Source organism: Pinus tabuliformis, chromosome 1_1 (assembly GCF_031772625.1).
Source record: "Pinus tabuliformis cultivar Carrire ecotype Pingquan chromosome 1_1, CPIR1, whole genome shotgun sequence".
NCBI lineage: Eukaryota > Viridiplantae > Streptophyta > Pinopsida > Pinales > Pinaceae > Pinus > Pinus tabuliformis.
Window position 1 is genome coordinate 543387117 of NC_142297.1, and position 17533 is coordinate 543404649.

The 17533-nt window shown below is 35.0% G+C and overlaps 1 pseudogene; it reads right to left on the bottom strand.

Moving 5' to 3' along the window:
• Positions 1-16300: 16300 nt before the first annotated feature.
• Positions 16301-17153, bottom strand: LOC149214248 (uncharacterized; annotated as a pseudogene).
• Positions 17154-17533: the final 380 nt, after the last annotated feature.

Sequence of the window (17533 nt, forward strand, 5' to 3'; positions counted from 1 at the left end):
ATTCGGGTATTGATTAGTTGAAACAAGGTACCAGACAATTGGTATGCGATACCAGATGATGTTTCAATGCAATCATTTCCAAGTTCACATAAGATTCCAAGCATAATGGTTATAGCTTACTTTATTGAAAAGAAAAACTAGAAACAAATCTAACTATAAGAAAGAAATAATAAGTGGAAAAGCAAAGTGATAGTTGAACCATGCTGTAGTTGGAAATAAGACTAAGTGGAAATCTTCTCTAAAACAATATGCAACTGAAAGAGACCCCATCAAAAATATCCAATAGGAACATAGATCTACCATTTTCAACTTACTTTTTAGCTGTTAACATCCCCACTTATACAAATCAAATGAGAAAGATGTTGCACTCTATTTTTAGAACTAAACTAACTATTATATTCAACATTTATTTATTTATTATCCTACTCGAGAAAAAGAAATTTCTCTCCTCAAGTATAGGAGTATTTCCAATGTAACCATGTGTGTAATATGTATAAAAATGCATTCATACTCAAGTTTAGAATATAATCTTCAATGCATACCTGACTATGAAGTATCAGTTGTTTTAATGATGATGTCAAAAAGTAAGGAAGATGAAGGAGTAGTATGGCCTTATAATTTCTTGAACCGATTTTCAACAAAATCAAAACGCTTTTGGTTTACCTCGTTATTTGACTCACTTAGCATATCCTCCTTTACCACGCCATGCAGATCTTCTAGCATTAGATGATTATCGTCTTGTGTGATTAGAGGATCCGTAGATAAACATGTCAAAAATTCTTCAATCTCAGGTTCTAATGGTTGCTTTCCTTTGGATACACTCCATGATTCTTCAGTTTCCTCGGTTCTAATGGTTGCTTTCCTTTGGATACACTCCATGATTCTTCAGTTTACTCAACAAGTTTGCAAGGGTGAAGTATTCGTGTGGATGTGATTCATGGAGTTGTTTTTCTTCTTTCGTTTTTGGGAAGGCAAATAATTTCTTGGCCACTATCAAGATTTGTTCTTCCTAAGAAGAAGATATCCTAGTCATTGCTAGCATTTGAGAGAGTTCTTCCAAACCCTTGATCATCCTTGAATATTGCTTTGCTAGTACCTAGTCCATGTCCTGCACATGGATTAGTGTATGGAGTTCTTATTAAAAATCCTAAAAAAATAAGAAGGAAACACGCTTAAAACAAATGCAAACCAATCATGTACCTGAAGCGCCACCATGCTACTAAGACCCTGCTGTCATCAAGTTATATGTTCACACAACTTAGGCTTCTCTTATTTTCATGAATCAATATAAAGGAAAAAACACTTGCAAATAAAAATAAGGAAACAAAAAGGCGTTGGAGCAACCCCACCAAAGTGGATGTGCAAGTTCTTACCTCTCGTCTTACCGTTTTATCTCCACCCCCAAGTTGTCCCTGTCACTAAAATCATGCCGAAAACATGTGAAAACAACTATGCTCTAATCTAGTTAGCACCTCCTCGACAATGGCGCCAAAAATGTTGGTGGAATTATATGTATTTTAATTCCAACATTTAATTATCAAATTCGGGATCATAAGACTTAGAGATGCAAGCACATGAAATGCATGATTAGAGCATATTCTAGGTTATGCTAACAACTAACACTAGAAAGAACTAATCACTATGGATTATCACTTGTCACTGGAATGTGAGACTTTAATGCTTATTAGGTTCTAAACCACAATCTTTCATTACCAATAGACATTGTTCATGTGGAGTTATTTATGTAGCTTATTAGGTCTTGAGCCTTCAGTGGTTATAATCCTCTAGTGATGAAAACCCATTAAACATGCTACAGAAAAGTAAATTGCAGAAAAGAAAATACCGACAACTATAAGAAAAAGTGTGTGAGGCAAGTAAAAAAGACAAGGCAATAAGCTACAAGAAGTGCATTAATAAAATATAAAAATAAATACTAAGCAGACTTAGAGTCATAATGATATATTGTAGTTTCTTATTTGCTATAGGAATATTATACCAAATCGCTGCAAACCTCCAATCAATTAAAGAATCCTAAAATTCAATATATATATATATCCTGATCTAGTACAAAACTCGGTACTGAATTAAGTACAAAATGTCTGGAAATTGAAATTTTGAATATTAGTACCGAATTAATTACAAAAATTCTGTAGATTAAATTTATGAGTACCAAAACATATTAAGAAACCAATTCAAGTTTGCTTAACTTTTAAGCGTGAGAACGTCAATTCTAATTTGATCATAATGCATTTTACTTAACAAATCTAAAGGTAGAACAATAGATCTAAGGCTGTGTGAAATACAAATCTACTGAAAAAGAACTGAAAATACCATCAAATAAAATTTGCAATCAGAAAAAAACTAAAACTGAATATTAAACTACTCTACAAATAAAAACCAGGGCGTTACCTGAATCGAGGGGCCCTTCCCAACTTGGAAATGTTCCAACGATTAATTCAAACCAATGAAGGTTCAAATTTATTACAATAACCAACTTTAGAATAAAGTCTCTCTTCATCCTCTTCAACCTAATCTCACACTATTCCACAGATTTTTCTTTTATATCATCATAAGGCAGAGGAAGCGATGGTCAAAAGACAACATTGACTCCCAAAAAACTCTCGCTCCATACTATGATTAAAATAACAAATATCATTTAAAATAATTTTGTTATGATTCAAGATCATGTTAAATCATTCGTTGGAAATGGAAATGCTGCCACTTGGAATTAGTTTGATTTTTTTCCAAGTTTGGACATAGCTACAGATCTAGACGTAACTGCCCATAGTTGTTGGTGCGCAAGTGCAGAATCAGGTACCAAACTGCAGAAATGGTACCGAACTAAGTACCGAACTGCCCGCCTAGACTAAACTGGTACCAAACTAAGTACCAAACTGCTGAAATGGACTAACTGGTACCAACTGCCCAAACTAATACAAAGACAAAAATATTCATAGTCTTCAGTCTTGATTGAAGGAAGAGCGAGTTAGATCTCTAATGTTTATTGGAGAGAGCACAAGTTAACAACTCCAATGATGACTGGAAGGAGAGCATGTAACATTCTAAGTTAAATCACTATTAGATCTCGAGTTCTAAATTAAGTTGGGCCTCCTTACATGGATCGAAGTTCACCTATAAAGAGAGGATGAAGGCATAAGTAAATTACAATTGTTTTGTGCGCAAAGGTTTCTGACAAGATAGAGCTTTTGAGTTTGTAAGAGAGCCTTGATTGTGGAGCATATGAATTGTGTTCTAAGAAATAAGAGCCAAAAGTGTGTTAGGATTTAGGAGTTGGTTCTATGCAAGAGAGAGGAGATGGGGTCCTAAAGAATAGGAGGCTGAAGTGCACTAGAAAATAAGGTCTAGAGTGCGCTAGAAAATAAGGTCTAGAGTGCGCTAGGAAATTGGAGATCAACACAAGGATTAAGGGGTTTAAGTGCACAAGGAAGGAGGAGAAAAATTGAAGCAAGACTTCAGGGTTTGCATAGCAAGTCAAGGAGGCAGCAAAGGAATAATTGTGTGCAAGAATCGAGATCAAGTAGTGATCAAGGCAAGCCAAGAAAAATTGTATCAATTGAGATTTGTGAGTAAAGCATAACACTTTCTCAAGTGAGACAATTTGCTCTGTTATAGATTCAATTGTGCCAAGACAATCAATAAAATAGCCACATCAGGCAAACATGTTTTCCCTGTTGGGTTTCCTGAGAAAATAAGTTCATCAATCTGTGTGATGTGTTTTTATCTTTGTGTTTTTATTCCACTATTTATAAGTTGTTAAGAGGCTATGTATCTTCGTGAAAGTTAACTAGTTTCAATTTTCACATATTCATCTAAGTAGTTGCAGAGTTTCATGGAAATTTAACAGTTATAAGAGCAGAGATCAGTATAAAGACAAACACCAAGTTAATTAGTTAATGAAGGGTGCATATTAGTTAGGAAGGCTAGTGCCAGAGTTTGAAGAGCTAAGCAAAGCAGTTCTTTGGATAATAATATGGTGTTCCTAGGAATAAATTCAGATCATATTTTAGAGGAAGCCTCAAATTTATGTGCATGGAAGGAGCGAATACCAATGGTGTTAGAAGATAATGGGGTGCTAGAGTTTGTGAAGCAACAAATAATGCCACCTACATATGCCAAATAATTGGCCCATCATAACAAGAATGACACCAAGGAGAGGAGGATCATTCTTTAGGGGAACAAAGATCATATTACCCCACATATTCATGAGAATAAGACAACATATGAGATGTTTAAAGCCATCTTAGATTTGTATCAGGGTTCTAGTGATGCCAGGAAGCTTGCTCTCAATGAGAAGCTAGGAAGTATCCCAATGATCAAAGGAGAGCCTATCATTACATATCTTTCAAAGTTCACTTAGGTTTAGGATAAGCTAGGTGGTGTGGGTAAGACAGTAGCAAAAAAATACCTTGTGAATCTTATGATTCTGCGACTCCATAAGTCTTGGTATAGTTTTTGATGTAGTATGTGTTAGAGAGAATATTCCCAGTTGGGAAAGGTTATGGAGTGATTGTGTTCAAGAAGAGCTCTAGAGAGGGATGAGAGCTAGGAGATCAACTTTGGAAGAGGACGAGGAGAAATTTTCCTGTGTAGGAAAAGGAAACAAAGCCAATGGAAAGAAGGGCCAAGGAGTGGTTGAGTCCAGTTAGAAGGGTGAGAAGAAGAAGGATCTGAGCAAGATTAAGTTCTTCCATTTCCATGAGTACGGGCACTATGCTACCGTGTCCTAATCGGAGGGAGTCTAGTAAGAATCATGTAGCTATATCATTGGAGGTATATGCATCTTTTCCCAGTTTGAGAAATATTTCTCATTGATATCTTGCATGGCAAGTGGAACAGACAAAGTTTGTTCTTCAAGTTAAATACTCCAAAAGACTTGGAATATAAAGATCTCCATTGAGATACAAGAATATATATTAAAAATCATGAATGAAAATGATGATACAAATGAGAGTGAGGGTTTGCTTATATATCCTAGGTAGGTGCCTCTTCATGGAAGGTCATGTCCTATTTAGACATGCCTCTTCAGTACTAATTACTAATTAATTAATCATTATAACAAATATCATTAATATTTATATTTATATTATATACATTTATTTTATTCATAACATTGACTTCCTCCTCAAAAAGATTTGTCCTCAAAGCTTGTTGATGAAAAGGCTTGATCACGTTTTTTGTTTCAAATGTCTTCTCGTCTTGGAACTGTCATCTTTGTTGATACAAGATGATATGATCCTTGGAGTGACATATAAAATTTTCGCACAGAGAAAGGATCCGACCATCCTAAATTAAACTTCTGTGGATCTTTCGATTACTAGAAACTTGTGATGAATTGTTATTGCTGGACTAGATTGAGCTTACTTCAATATTCTTCGATACATCAGATTTTTGTTTATGTTCTGAATGGTATAGATACGTAGCTTGATTGAGTTGTATACTCTCGTGATTCAAATGTCGATAGGGAATTATTTTGGTTTGACTTTCCATTATTAGGTGTGTGGCAATTTTTTGATTTTCTTTTGGTACCACAGTTGTTGAGTTAGGTACAAAATATTTGTTTGGAATTTTCATCATTTGAATTGCAACATGTGAGTGTATTTTTCCTTCAACTGACTTATCCTCTTCTTGAGTTGTGGTATTGACTGGTTTGATATTCGTTCCTTTATCTTCAATTGGAGTTGTTACGATTGGCAACTTCGATACTTCATCATGAATATAATGTTTTAACTTGTATTTTAACGACTTTCCACTATGGTCTTTAAGCCGAAAAACTTCTTCATTTTTTTCAGCAGTGATCTTGTCAACTTTTCTTTGCATATTTTGTAGTAATTTTTTACCTTCTTGAAAAATTACTTTTGAGATATCTAGTACGCCTTCTGGTATTACTGAATTCAGCTTCACTGTAACATCTTGTAGCGCTACTTTTTCTTTTTGTAAGAAAATGTCAAAAACTTTTTCTTCATATTTAGGATGAAGGAACCGAGAGTTGCCACCCAGGGTGAACCTAAAATAATGTCACCTTGATCACTCCATAGGTTTTAAACTGAGAAATGTGATATGAATATATAATCTCCAATGTTTAACTATAAATTGGTTATTTCATATTTTTTATTGTTATAACAGTGTAATTTTTCAATTATATTTGACTCGGGAATTGCTAATTGGTTTGCGATTTTAGGTTTTATGTAATTTTTATCTTTGGCTAGTGAGATAGCGATAGTAACATATTTTCTCGCAATAAACCCTTTAATTCTAAATAGCACTGACATAGTTATATGAAGTTTCTGGGAATATTTCGGCCTTCATTTCCGAATTAGATGTCATTTTTCTTGTGGAGATGATCTTCCTTCAAATTCACCCTTCCTTTAATATTAATACCCTTCAACTATTGGATAACTTCGAATAACCCCTTTCATAATTCAAAACTTGAACTTCAATAATTTTTATCCTACACTTTACTTTATAAATCTCTCTCTCTCTTTTTTAATAGTATTTTTTCTTTTGATTTTAGAAAATTTACTTTACCTATGCTCTTTGAATTAAAGTGTTTTCCACTTTAATAATTCTTTTGATGTATTTGGTACCTTATTTTGTTTTTAATACAAGTCACATTTTCATATATTTACATTTTCATATATTTATACATATTAAACATATGTTCTTTAAATATACCACTCTTCTTATATATGGAGTTAATTTTATACCATCACGATTCCTTGAATGTCGCGTCATATTTCTTTGAAAAATGCAACGATTGGCCAATGGTATGGATGGTGTTGCTTGGAAGTTTTTTGGACGTGTATGGTTGCAGTGGAGCGCACAACAGGGTCAATGAGCGAAGATGGCATCAAAACATAAGAAACTTAAGGCTTAAACAATGGTTGTATAGTGAGGTTGTGGCAGGTATTGTGTGTAGCAGTGGTGGTAGGTCTGCGTGCTGGAAAGGTGCGTATGTCACAACGATAGTTCTGGTAGCTAGTAAACAGGGTATGTGAACGACAACTCTGGCAGAGGTGGTTGTGGCTGCGGTGGAGTTAGCCTGTGACAACATTGGGCTGGGAAGATTTAGTCAACGACAACGGCCACGCTGTAGATCGTAGCCTATTGCACGACAGTGGGTGTCTACAACACTTTGAAATAGTGATGACAACAATTGTTGGGTAGCGGTGGCAGTGGAAGTTGCTAGTCTGTGACAGTGGTAGTGTCAAGGAACGTCGACGACTGACTATTGTAATAGAAAATGGGTGGTAGCATGATCTTTGGGCGAATCAATCTTGGTGGTGCAGGTTGTATGTAGGACGTCAGTTGCATTTGGTGGAAATTGCAGTGGAAAAGTGAATAGCGTTGTGGTGTGGTTGGTGGATATAGTCGTTGGTAGTGGCAGTGGTTGGGAACGATCAGACTGGGCAGGGAAGGCATCCGACACAAAGATGCAGATGCGACAACATGACTGGTCCAGGGACAAATCTGAACAACGATGGTAGCAAGTTTTGTTGGGTCAGGGTGTCTGCTTGTGGCTACCTGTGACTGCCTGCAAATGGTGGATTCCAACAGTTGGCTACGAGAGGGTATATTGGATGACCAATGCCATTGGTTGTTGTCGTACAGTAGTAGGTAGGTAAGTCATTCTTTTTTTTTTCCTTTCTCTTTATTTATTTATTTATATTTTTACAAGTTTTAATATATACTTTTCTATTTTATTTTGTATTTTGTATTTATATATATATATATATTTATTATGTTTATTTCATTTTATTTTTTTAAAAATGGCCAAGGGCCTCTGACGAAATTAGTAACTGAGAAACTCCAGAACTTTTATAGCGAAACACTTTCAATTTCACACAACAAAGTTGATGAATTTTGACGGCCAAGGACGTGGATTGGAGAAAACGATTCTGTGCAGCGGTTAAGCGGCCAAAGGATCGAAAAATTCTGATACCAAATGGAACGAACAAAGTTCATTCTTCAAGTTAAATACTCCAGAAGACTTGGAATATAAAGATATCCTTTGAGATACAAGGATATATATATTAAAAAGTATGAATGATAATGATGATACAAATGAGAGTGAGGGCCTGCTTATATACCCTAGGTAGGTGCCTCTTCATGGAAGGTTATGTCCTATTTAGACATGCCTCTTTAGTACTAATTACTAATTAACTAGTAATTATTATAATTATAATTAATATTTATGTTTATATTATTTATATATATTTTATTCATAACAACAAGATTAATAGACAATAGTGTATGGTATATTGATTTAGGAGCATCCTTCCACATGATCGGGAACAATAAGTATTTTAGCCACTTAAAGGAGAAGGACATGCAGTTTTAGATTGAGCTAGGATTTGATGGCATGTATGCTACTAGAGAAGTTGGTACTGCCAATTTTTAGAGGGAGTAAGGTAATCCTCTCCATCGTAGAGATGTTCTCTATGTTCCATTCCTAAAGAAGAATCTTGTTTCACTAGCTACCCTTGAGGACAAGGGTTATGATGTCATCTTCAATAAAGGTAAGACTAACCTCCAACACTTGGCTTCTAGATGTAAGAAGAACATAGGTGTGAGGATGAAGAATCTCTACAAGTTCTAGGTAGAGACAAACACAACTTTGAGCAACAAGGTAGGAAGTGTGCAGAGTAGAGAGGTGATGGTTGAGGAGAGTAGATCTCTAAGGGAGTCCTTAGAGCAAGATCAGGTTAGAGTACCTGAAAAGAAGCTACTCAAGAAGGAGCCTCATCCAATATCTCAGTTTGAGTCTCGGATAGTTGGTAGTTGGGCTGACCAGTAGGATGATGAGGAGCAGAGCCCAGAGCGAGCAAATGCAACCACTCAGTCAATGTCCCCTAGTATAGGGAGAGTTCAATCCAAGTGGGAAAAAGAGTTATTTAAGGAGAATCACAAGAGCATTGGACCTCCTAGTACCGCCTTCAGCTAGAGTAAACAACCATAGATTTACATGGAGTACATGGCACTTATGACTGAGGTGATAGACTCGCAAATCATGGTTGGAAAGAATAGGTCTTCAGATTGGATTCTGAAAGAGAAAGCAGGGAAGTCTTCTAGTTCAAAGGGAGCAACTGTAGCAGCAAAGAATGTGGTAGTGTTGGAGACATATCCAGTTGGATGAGGTTTCTCTAGAAGTACCTTCCTCGTTAAGAGGGGGTGTTGAAAATGTAGTGAGAAAGGTATTCTGGCTTATGTCATAGCCAATGAAGACCTCGAGTTGTCCTCATGAGTTAGACTTTAGTTAGGATGAGTTATTTCCAGTTTACTGGAATAATTCTCTAACATGCATATAGTTGTAGCTTCAGTTAAGTGGGGTCTTCATTAGTTGACTACATAACGAGGTGGCAGTTAGCTGTTCAGTTAGAGCGAGTTAGACTTCAATATTGATTGAAGGAAGAGTGAGTTAGATCTCTAGTCTTGATTGGAGAGAGCAAGAATTAACAAATCCAGTGATGATTGGAAGGAGAGCGAGTAACAATCTCAGTTAACTTGGTATCAGAGCTCGAGTTCTAAATTAAGTTGGGCCTCTTTTTGTGTGGATTGAAGTTCACCTATAAAGAGAGGATGAAGGCACAAGTGAAATACAATTTTTTTGTGCACAGAGTTTTGTGACAAGACATAGTTGATGAGTTTGTGAGAGAGCTTTGATTGTGGAGTGCAAGAATTGTGTCCTAAGAAATAGGAGCCACAAGTGTGTTGGGATTTAGGATCTGGTTGTGTGCAAGAGAGAGGAGATGGGGTCCTAAAGAATAGGAGGCTGAAGTGCATTAAGAAATAGGGCACAAGTGCGCTATAAAATAGGGCCTAGAGTGTGCTAGGAAATAAGAGATTAGTGCAAGGATTAAGGGGTTGAAGTGCGTAAGGAAGGAGGAGCGGAGTTGAAGCAAGATAAAAGGGTTTGCAAAGGAATTCAAGGAGGTAGAAAAGGAAGAATTGTGTGCAGGAATCGAGATCAAGTAGTGATCAAGGTAGACTAATATTAGTTGTATCAACTAAGATTTGTGAGTAAAGCATAACACTTTCTATAGTGAGACAATTTGCTCAGTAATAGATTCAATTGTTCCAAGACAATCAATAAAATAGCCACATCAAGCAAGCAAGTTTTCCCTTTTGGGTTTCCTGAGGAAAATAAGTGTGTCAATTCTTGTGATGTGTTTTTATCTCTGTGTTTTTATTCTATTCCTTATAAGTTGGTAAGAGGCTTTATATCTTGATGAAAGTTTGCTAATTTCAATTTTTAGATATTCATTTAAGTAGTTGCAAAGTTTCATGGAGATCAAACACTTTTAAGGCATGGAAAAGAAGGGACTATATTTGTAGGTTACCATTATAATATTAGCTTTTTTACTATCAAGGATCGTTGTAGATCCCTTGGACAATGCATTTGGTTGAGAAATGGTCAAAAAGTTGAAGTCTGTGTCCTTGTTGGATGTCTATTCATCCAAGTTGGAAAACAAGCAGTAGGATTCAACATTTCACTATTTACAGATATATCAATTTGAGGCTTATTTAGAATATGGATTTTGGGGCTAACATATTGATTTGGTCTGCATTTGCTGCAAAGAAGCTTGAGTGGCTTACAAGAGGTGATTTCAGAGTAAGATGCATGAAGTTTTTGTCACTAAAATATCGCTTGCAACTACTGACAAGTATATTAAGTTGTTACTTAGGCTATTAAAACCATTGGAGGATATACTTTATATTTGACTAGAAATGAACTGAATTCACCAATCTTTACAAGTGCATTACGTTTATACAACTAACTGAAGCCAAACTCCATGGATTTCCATTTTCATAGCTACATGTGAATTGACTTCCGGTTGTATACTTTGTCTTCGTCACTACAAAGTTTCAGGAAATTTTCTATTTGTAAGCATTCATTCTTGCTAGGGGCGATAATAATTATGATTCATAATTGTATATGCAATTCAACCCATTCTCTCTATTGTAAATTGATTTTTATGAAATTTTAAACAATGATTTATATCTTGCAATATCATTAACTAATTACGCTGAAGGCGTTCTTTCAGGGAGATTTCTTTGAGTGATTTTGTCGTCTGTCCACGCCCAATGAATGACTACAACATGTTAAGGAAGTTGGAAAAATGGCTTTGCAAACTACTAACACTATATTGAAGAGGTTCTCATCTTCCCTGTTCATACGTGGTACAATCCGCTAGGACTCACCAATGCTCCTTTCCACTGCCTTTAGCTCCCCCTCATTCCAAAGGGACTGAGAGTTAGATGTGGTTTCCCTTCTTGTTTTCCATTCCATGGCCACAATAGACATTTTTGACATCTTAATTGGAGAATCTTCAATGAACCTTGATTGAGCAGTGTCACTAGCAGTCGTGGCCTCATCATATATGTGGTGGTTTTTCTTGTGGTTGTGGTCACAATCACAGTCGTAGTCACATCCATGGTGTCCCACTTGAACAAGGGTTGGGGTTCGGGGTTGGTGTAGGAGAGCATGTTGTCAAAGAAATGCTATGAGATATTTTGTGGCACGTATGGAGGCAGCCAGGTCAGAAACATCACAACCCTTCTTTCCATCCTTGGGACCGCTTGAAAATAAGGAGGCAAATGATTAGTTTTTCGAGAAATTATAGATGAGAAGGATAACCAGGAATAATTTTTTTGGCATATTTAGAACAATTATGTTAATATTGTGTGTGAAATTCAAGAAATGTGTACAAATTTGGACTGAGCAAAAATCATTGTGAATCTTATGTGAAATTGATGTCACATTGGAAAGCAGGGTTTCAAGATGGAAAGGTCCATGTTTTCATCTTCCAGGTTATGGAATTTGCAAACCAATTCCATTAATTTGACTTAATATAGCTTTCCCTGTCTTTGTTATCTACCTCACCTCAAAGTTGAGAATATATGATCAATTTTTTGATACAATTTCTAGGTTGGATCTATGACTTGGATTGTTCTGGTTTCACAGGCCATGGCCGGGTGCTACAATAGGATTTATGCATCAAATGAATTGAAACAAACTTGTTCATTGAAGAGGCACCAACTGCTGAGGGTTTTAGGAGATGGGGATGGTGTTCCAAAGTTTGAGATTGTGGCAAGATTGACACAAACTATAGATCAATGTTTTGTCTCAACTATATTTCCTTTTTCTTTACACTGTAATTTTCACTCCTTCCAGTTGTAAAGAAAAATTGCATCCTCTGTCACAGATAAAAGATGGGGTGAGTTGTTATACTTACTCTAGTGCCCCCCTATCTAGAGAGAATTTTTTGGACTAAATTATTCCATAACAAGGTTGGTTTAGCAAATATATGTTATCTTTGTTTCTTCTATTTTAAAATTTCCTTGAAATTAAAAATCAAGGTTGGTTTAGCAAATACATTTTATATTTGTTTCTTCTCTCTTAAAATGTCGTTGAATTTAAAATTGTTTCTCTAATTTGGGAACCCTTTCACTTGACAATGATCATTCTCCCTTGCTTTTTCTTGTTCAATTGATGTTCAATATGTTTTATTTTTACAATATTTATGGTGTGGTCAAGGAAGAATTGCTTTAATGATACACTAACAATGTACTTTCAAACTTGAGTCCTTGCAGTTAAGAACTATAACTATTTCACCAAATATTCCAGTTCCTACAGTGGATGATCTAGCATAGTAAGTGGCTAAGTGCTAGGTCACTTTGGTTATTTGAAAAAAACCTTATTAGTGCATAATAGTTAAGAACTTTGAAGTTGTTTCAGACAATTTCCATTAGTTTGACAACCTTAGAACAAAGAACATGGAAATAACATATATATGTATGTACTATGTTCACCACTCAACATGTCTCTAGTTTGCTGCAACAATTTAATGTTCTTTTCAAAATTGTTAATGTTGGTGCTTGGGTTAGTTATATGAACCTTTTTTTAATGTTTTTTAATTTGGATTTTAGTGGTTGTAACATTTTACTTTTTATGGCAAAACATATTATCTATTTTTATTTGTTTATGTTATTTATTTATTTTTCTATTTGATATGTTTACAATGTTTTGAAGGAGATGATTAAGATCCTCTTTCACACAATCATATATTAGAAACAACCACTTGTTATTGATAATCTATTACAATCACCCATTATTAGTTTAGATTTGTTGATATTCTATTAGAAGCAACCACCTATGGAACATAGCAATACACAACTCACTATCCAAAAAAGACATTCTACTTTTATTTTACCACATATACACCTTGCATTCTCTTCGGCGTTTCCTTCCCCCATTTCAAAGGCATGCTAGTTTTATTTGTCTTTAATTAGAGGTTTTTGGACACATTGCTTCTAATGCAATCTTACAACCACTTGGCCACTTTGCAAAGTCACCTCTTGCACAAAACTATCCTCCCATATGTGCTCGGGATTTTGTGGATCTAGAAGGTGCAACCATAAATTTGAAGGGGAAGCAAGATGGCATCTTAAATATAGAAAATGGGAATTATGAGCAACAAACAATGAGATAATTGCATCATGAGACACTCTACAACCCAATTCATATATATATATATATATATATATGTGTGTGTGTGTGTGTGTGTGCAAGAGATGTTGTGTATATATTCTAGTATGAGGAAGATGTAAAAATAAAAAATGACCCATGGTATTGACCTATGGATTTAAGAATCCATGGTATTGACCCATGATATTCATGTGGAATATAACCTATTTCGGGGGGAAATTGAACTAGCCTAGATCCATCCTAATATGATGTTATATTTAAATACGTAATTAGTTGTAGAAAATGATGACATTGAATCCATGCAACTTGTATATGCTCATTCTAGGCATTTGTCTGGATATGTTCGGAGGTGGGAAAATATTAAGAACAATGTAATTATTATATTTTATCTAATAAATTTACGTACCTCCATCTATTTTTTACTAGGTTATATTGTGTAAAATATAATATTATAATATTCATTTTAACCAATATTTCCCCTCAACTAGCCCAATTCTTATTGTAATTTTTCTTTATATTTGAAGTTTGAAAGTAAATAAACTAAACTATAAAATTAGCAAGGGTGGGGAAATATTGAGTAAAATGTAATAATATTACATTTTAATTAATATTGTCCTCCACCCATGGCCACTTTTTATTGGGTGGGTGTGGTAATAAATATTTGGTAACATATAATATTGTAATATTATATTTTATTCAAGATTTCCCCTCAACCAATTCAATTTTTGTTAATTTTTTTTCTTTATATTTTAGGTTCATAAGTAAACTTAACAACTATGTTAACATTATGACTTGGTAAAAATAAAAAATAAAAAATAAAAATTAATAACTATATTTAATCTATAATTAATAATTAAACCAACATAGATCCATCTTAACTCCAGATCTACCAAGCGTCAAGAGGGATAAAATATGCAAACCTCTTTTAAAGTAAAAATGATTATACCAGAAGTGTTGATGGTGTACCTCATCTTTTGACAATGTACTGAAATTAGAGAGAAAGAAAATATTCTGATAAAAAAAAAACATACACCTAAATTCAATTGCACAAACAACATTGAGATCCACAAGAAATGCTAAAGCCCTAAAAAGTCACTGTAGAATGACCATCACTATACAAGGTAGTGTGCCAGTGCACCCTACCCTGAAGTAACACATCATGTTGAGTAGTCTCAAACAAGCCTCAACATCAATTGGCAATCCAACACTACTATAAAATGTGCTTGACCGTCTCCAAGTCCTTTCAAACTAGACAAAGTCTATCTGAGAACTCTTGGCCAACCTAGCCTTGGAAGGAATCCCTTGATAAATGACCCACCACACAAAAAGCTTGTCAGATATAGGAAAGTTGCACCATCCAAACTCTATGAATATGGTAAACCCAATGTTCTTCTAGATACTTAGATATCAATCTTTCATTGAGGATCAGGGAAACAAGATGTCTTTAATGAAGCACTAAATAGATGTTATAGAAGTCACACTGAAGGCCAAAGCTCCACTTCCAATCCTACTAAATTGGCCCAAGAATATCAATGTTATTGAACTCGGATGTTGGAATAAGGGCTTGCAACTATATGATCAAGGGGGAAACCAGAGTTGAGAGGACCATACTCCCGAGCAAGAAGTTCCCACACCTTCCTAGCATGAGTGCTAGGATCCCAAAATTTCTGCTAAGAAAAAATTCCCTTACAACTCAATCTTTGTGCCTGAAGCATGGCATATTTGCAACACAATCACTGCTACCTTTCAATGTTTGGAGATATTTCCTTGCTAGCTTTAAAATCTCTTCATGGAAATTGTATTGGGAAATATTCAAGCTACTCTATGTTCACTACATTCATTGAACAAATTAACTTATAAGTTCACTAAGAAAATAGAAAAATTAGCCATTGAACATAATAACGTAGCATTAATGGGCCCTATTAGAAGAGATGGAAGATAAGTTGTGAGTTGTTTTCATGTCTTACATCTATTTGTGATATTGTTCACTTAATGGGCTAAAAGACATGGTGGAACATGCGAGAAGTTTATTTGTTGGCATAATATATTTTTGGTTTCTAGACTTCTACTACTAGCTTTCTTCCTTGGTGGGCTTGTAATCTAAGACAACTATAAATAAGCATGATAGTTTGTGTTTAGTTCTTGGTACTTTGTACAGATTTAAGTTTGGCTAATTTTATGAAATATTTTCTTGCTCAGGCATAGAACATTCTTCCTTAACATTTACTACTAGAATGGCCCATGTAAGGATGGCCATTATATTTAGTTTTGGACAACCACTCTCAGTATATATATATATCTTTCTATTTGCTAAATGATGTCATCTGTGATATGTATGAATATGTGTCAAGGTGGGAATACCCAATAGGTTTGTGGCTAATGAGACTGTCGACATCCTTCTTGATCATTTAGGTCTTTGACTACTCATTCCTTGATATAATTTTCACTTGATTCATCTTCTTGAAGTTTGTTAGGCTTTTTCCAATTCCATTTTTTTTTCTAGATTTGCACACTTGTGAATTGTTAGACTTTCTCCCTACAGGTGGAGCATATCAAATTTTCTCTACTCTGCTAGATTCTGAGAAATCCAATGTTATGGTTGCTTATATGTCATTGTAGACATACTTTTTTTAAAATCTTTATTCCTTCATATTTTTAGCAAATAAGCTATTTTTGGCACATTTCAACATGATTCCCCAAACTAGAGAAGAAGATGTTTTTGGTGTCCAACAAAGAATGTAAACATAGCTTAAAACTTAAAAGCTATGTGATTTTCCACATCAATTAGGGATCTCAAGGCTTCGAAAAAGTTCTATCATTTTGATTGGCCTCCAACCTTTTGATTTCGAGCTGAAGGGATTTCAAGTACAGGGAGGCCACATCAAGAATAAATACAATGTCCATGGAATTTCCTTGAGGAAAAATACTCCTAAATAGATATATAACATTTTTCCATTTTCTCTTTCCTCGACATACTCCATGATCTTGGTTGCCCCACTTTAGTGGCACTATTATTTGAGCTTTTGTTCCATGATTCCTAGCTTGCCGTGGGTGGTAAGAAAACATAATATGAACTACATTTTTGATTCAAAACTACCTTCGCTTGGATAAAAAATGGAATAAAGTTAACCTCCATTTTTCTTAATTCCATACATTCATGTTGCCAATTCTTAGTTGGATTATCATTGGTAATATATTCATCGTTGTGTGTATCACTTAGCTGGTGATTTCTTATGGCTTCACTTGAAGTGTGACCAATGCTATCATGCTCTTCCTCACCAGAACCCAGTAGAGGTTAAATATCTTTGGTATCTTCTTGCGATTGAATTTGATAACCTCCTTTGCTTGAGCCATTAGAACTCATTTGGCTTCTAGTTTCCTCTTTCTTAGAGCAAGCAACAAACTAGTAACCAACAACCTCTACACTCAACCATGTTCTATTTTATATTCCTTGCAAGGCTGTGAATGTTGGAGTCATACGCTCCTTGCATGTTAGCGACCCATCCTGGATGGTTGAGTTAAATACCTAAGGTATTTTTTAAATAATTTCTCTCTTAGTTATTCTATTATATAGATTGATTTAGTCCAAGCGTTTTGCAAAGTTGGGCAACAGGTTTGGAAATTCATACACAATGGAAGGGTGGGAAATGATTCAAATTATGCTTTTATCCTAATAAAAAATAATGAAACTATTGGAACATGCTTCAAAGACTATAGCACTTTTTACCCCCAAAAAAAATATCCCTCTTTGAAAAGCCACTATACATTTTAGGCCTACACTCTGAGAATTTTCCAATTGATGATTTCAACTCCTAACAACCTACCTAGAAGAACTATGTAGTTTCCTTTTGAGACCTCAATTGATACATGGGATCCACTAAATCAATATCAATGCTTCATATAATACTATTAACCATATTCCCTGGTGATATAGCCAATCCAAAGAAACAACCAAATACATATGATGAAATATCCATGACATTTTTTTTTTAAGCAAGGCTAGGAGAACTATCTAGGAAAAGGTAC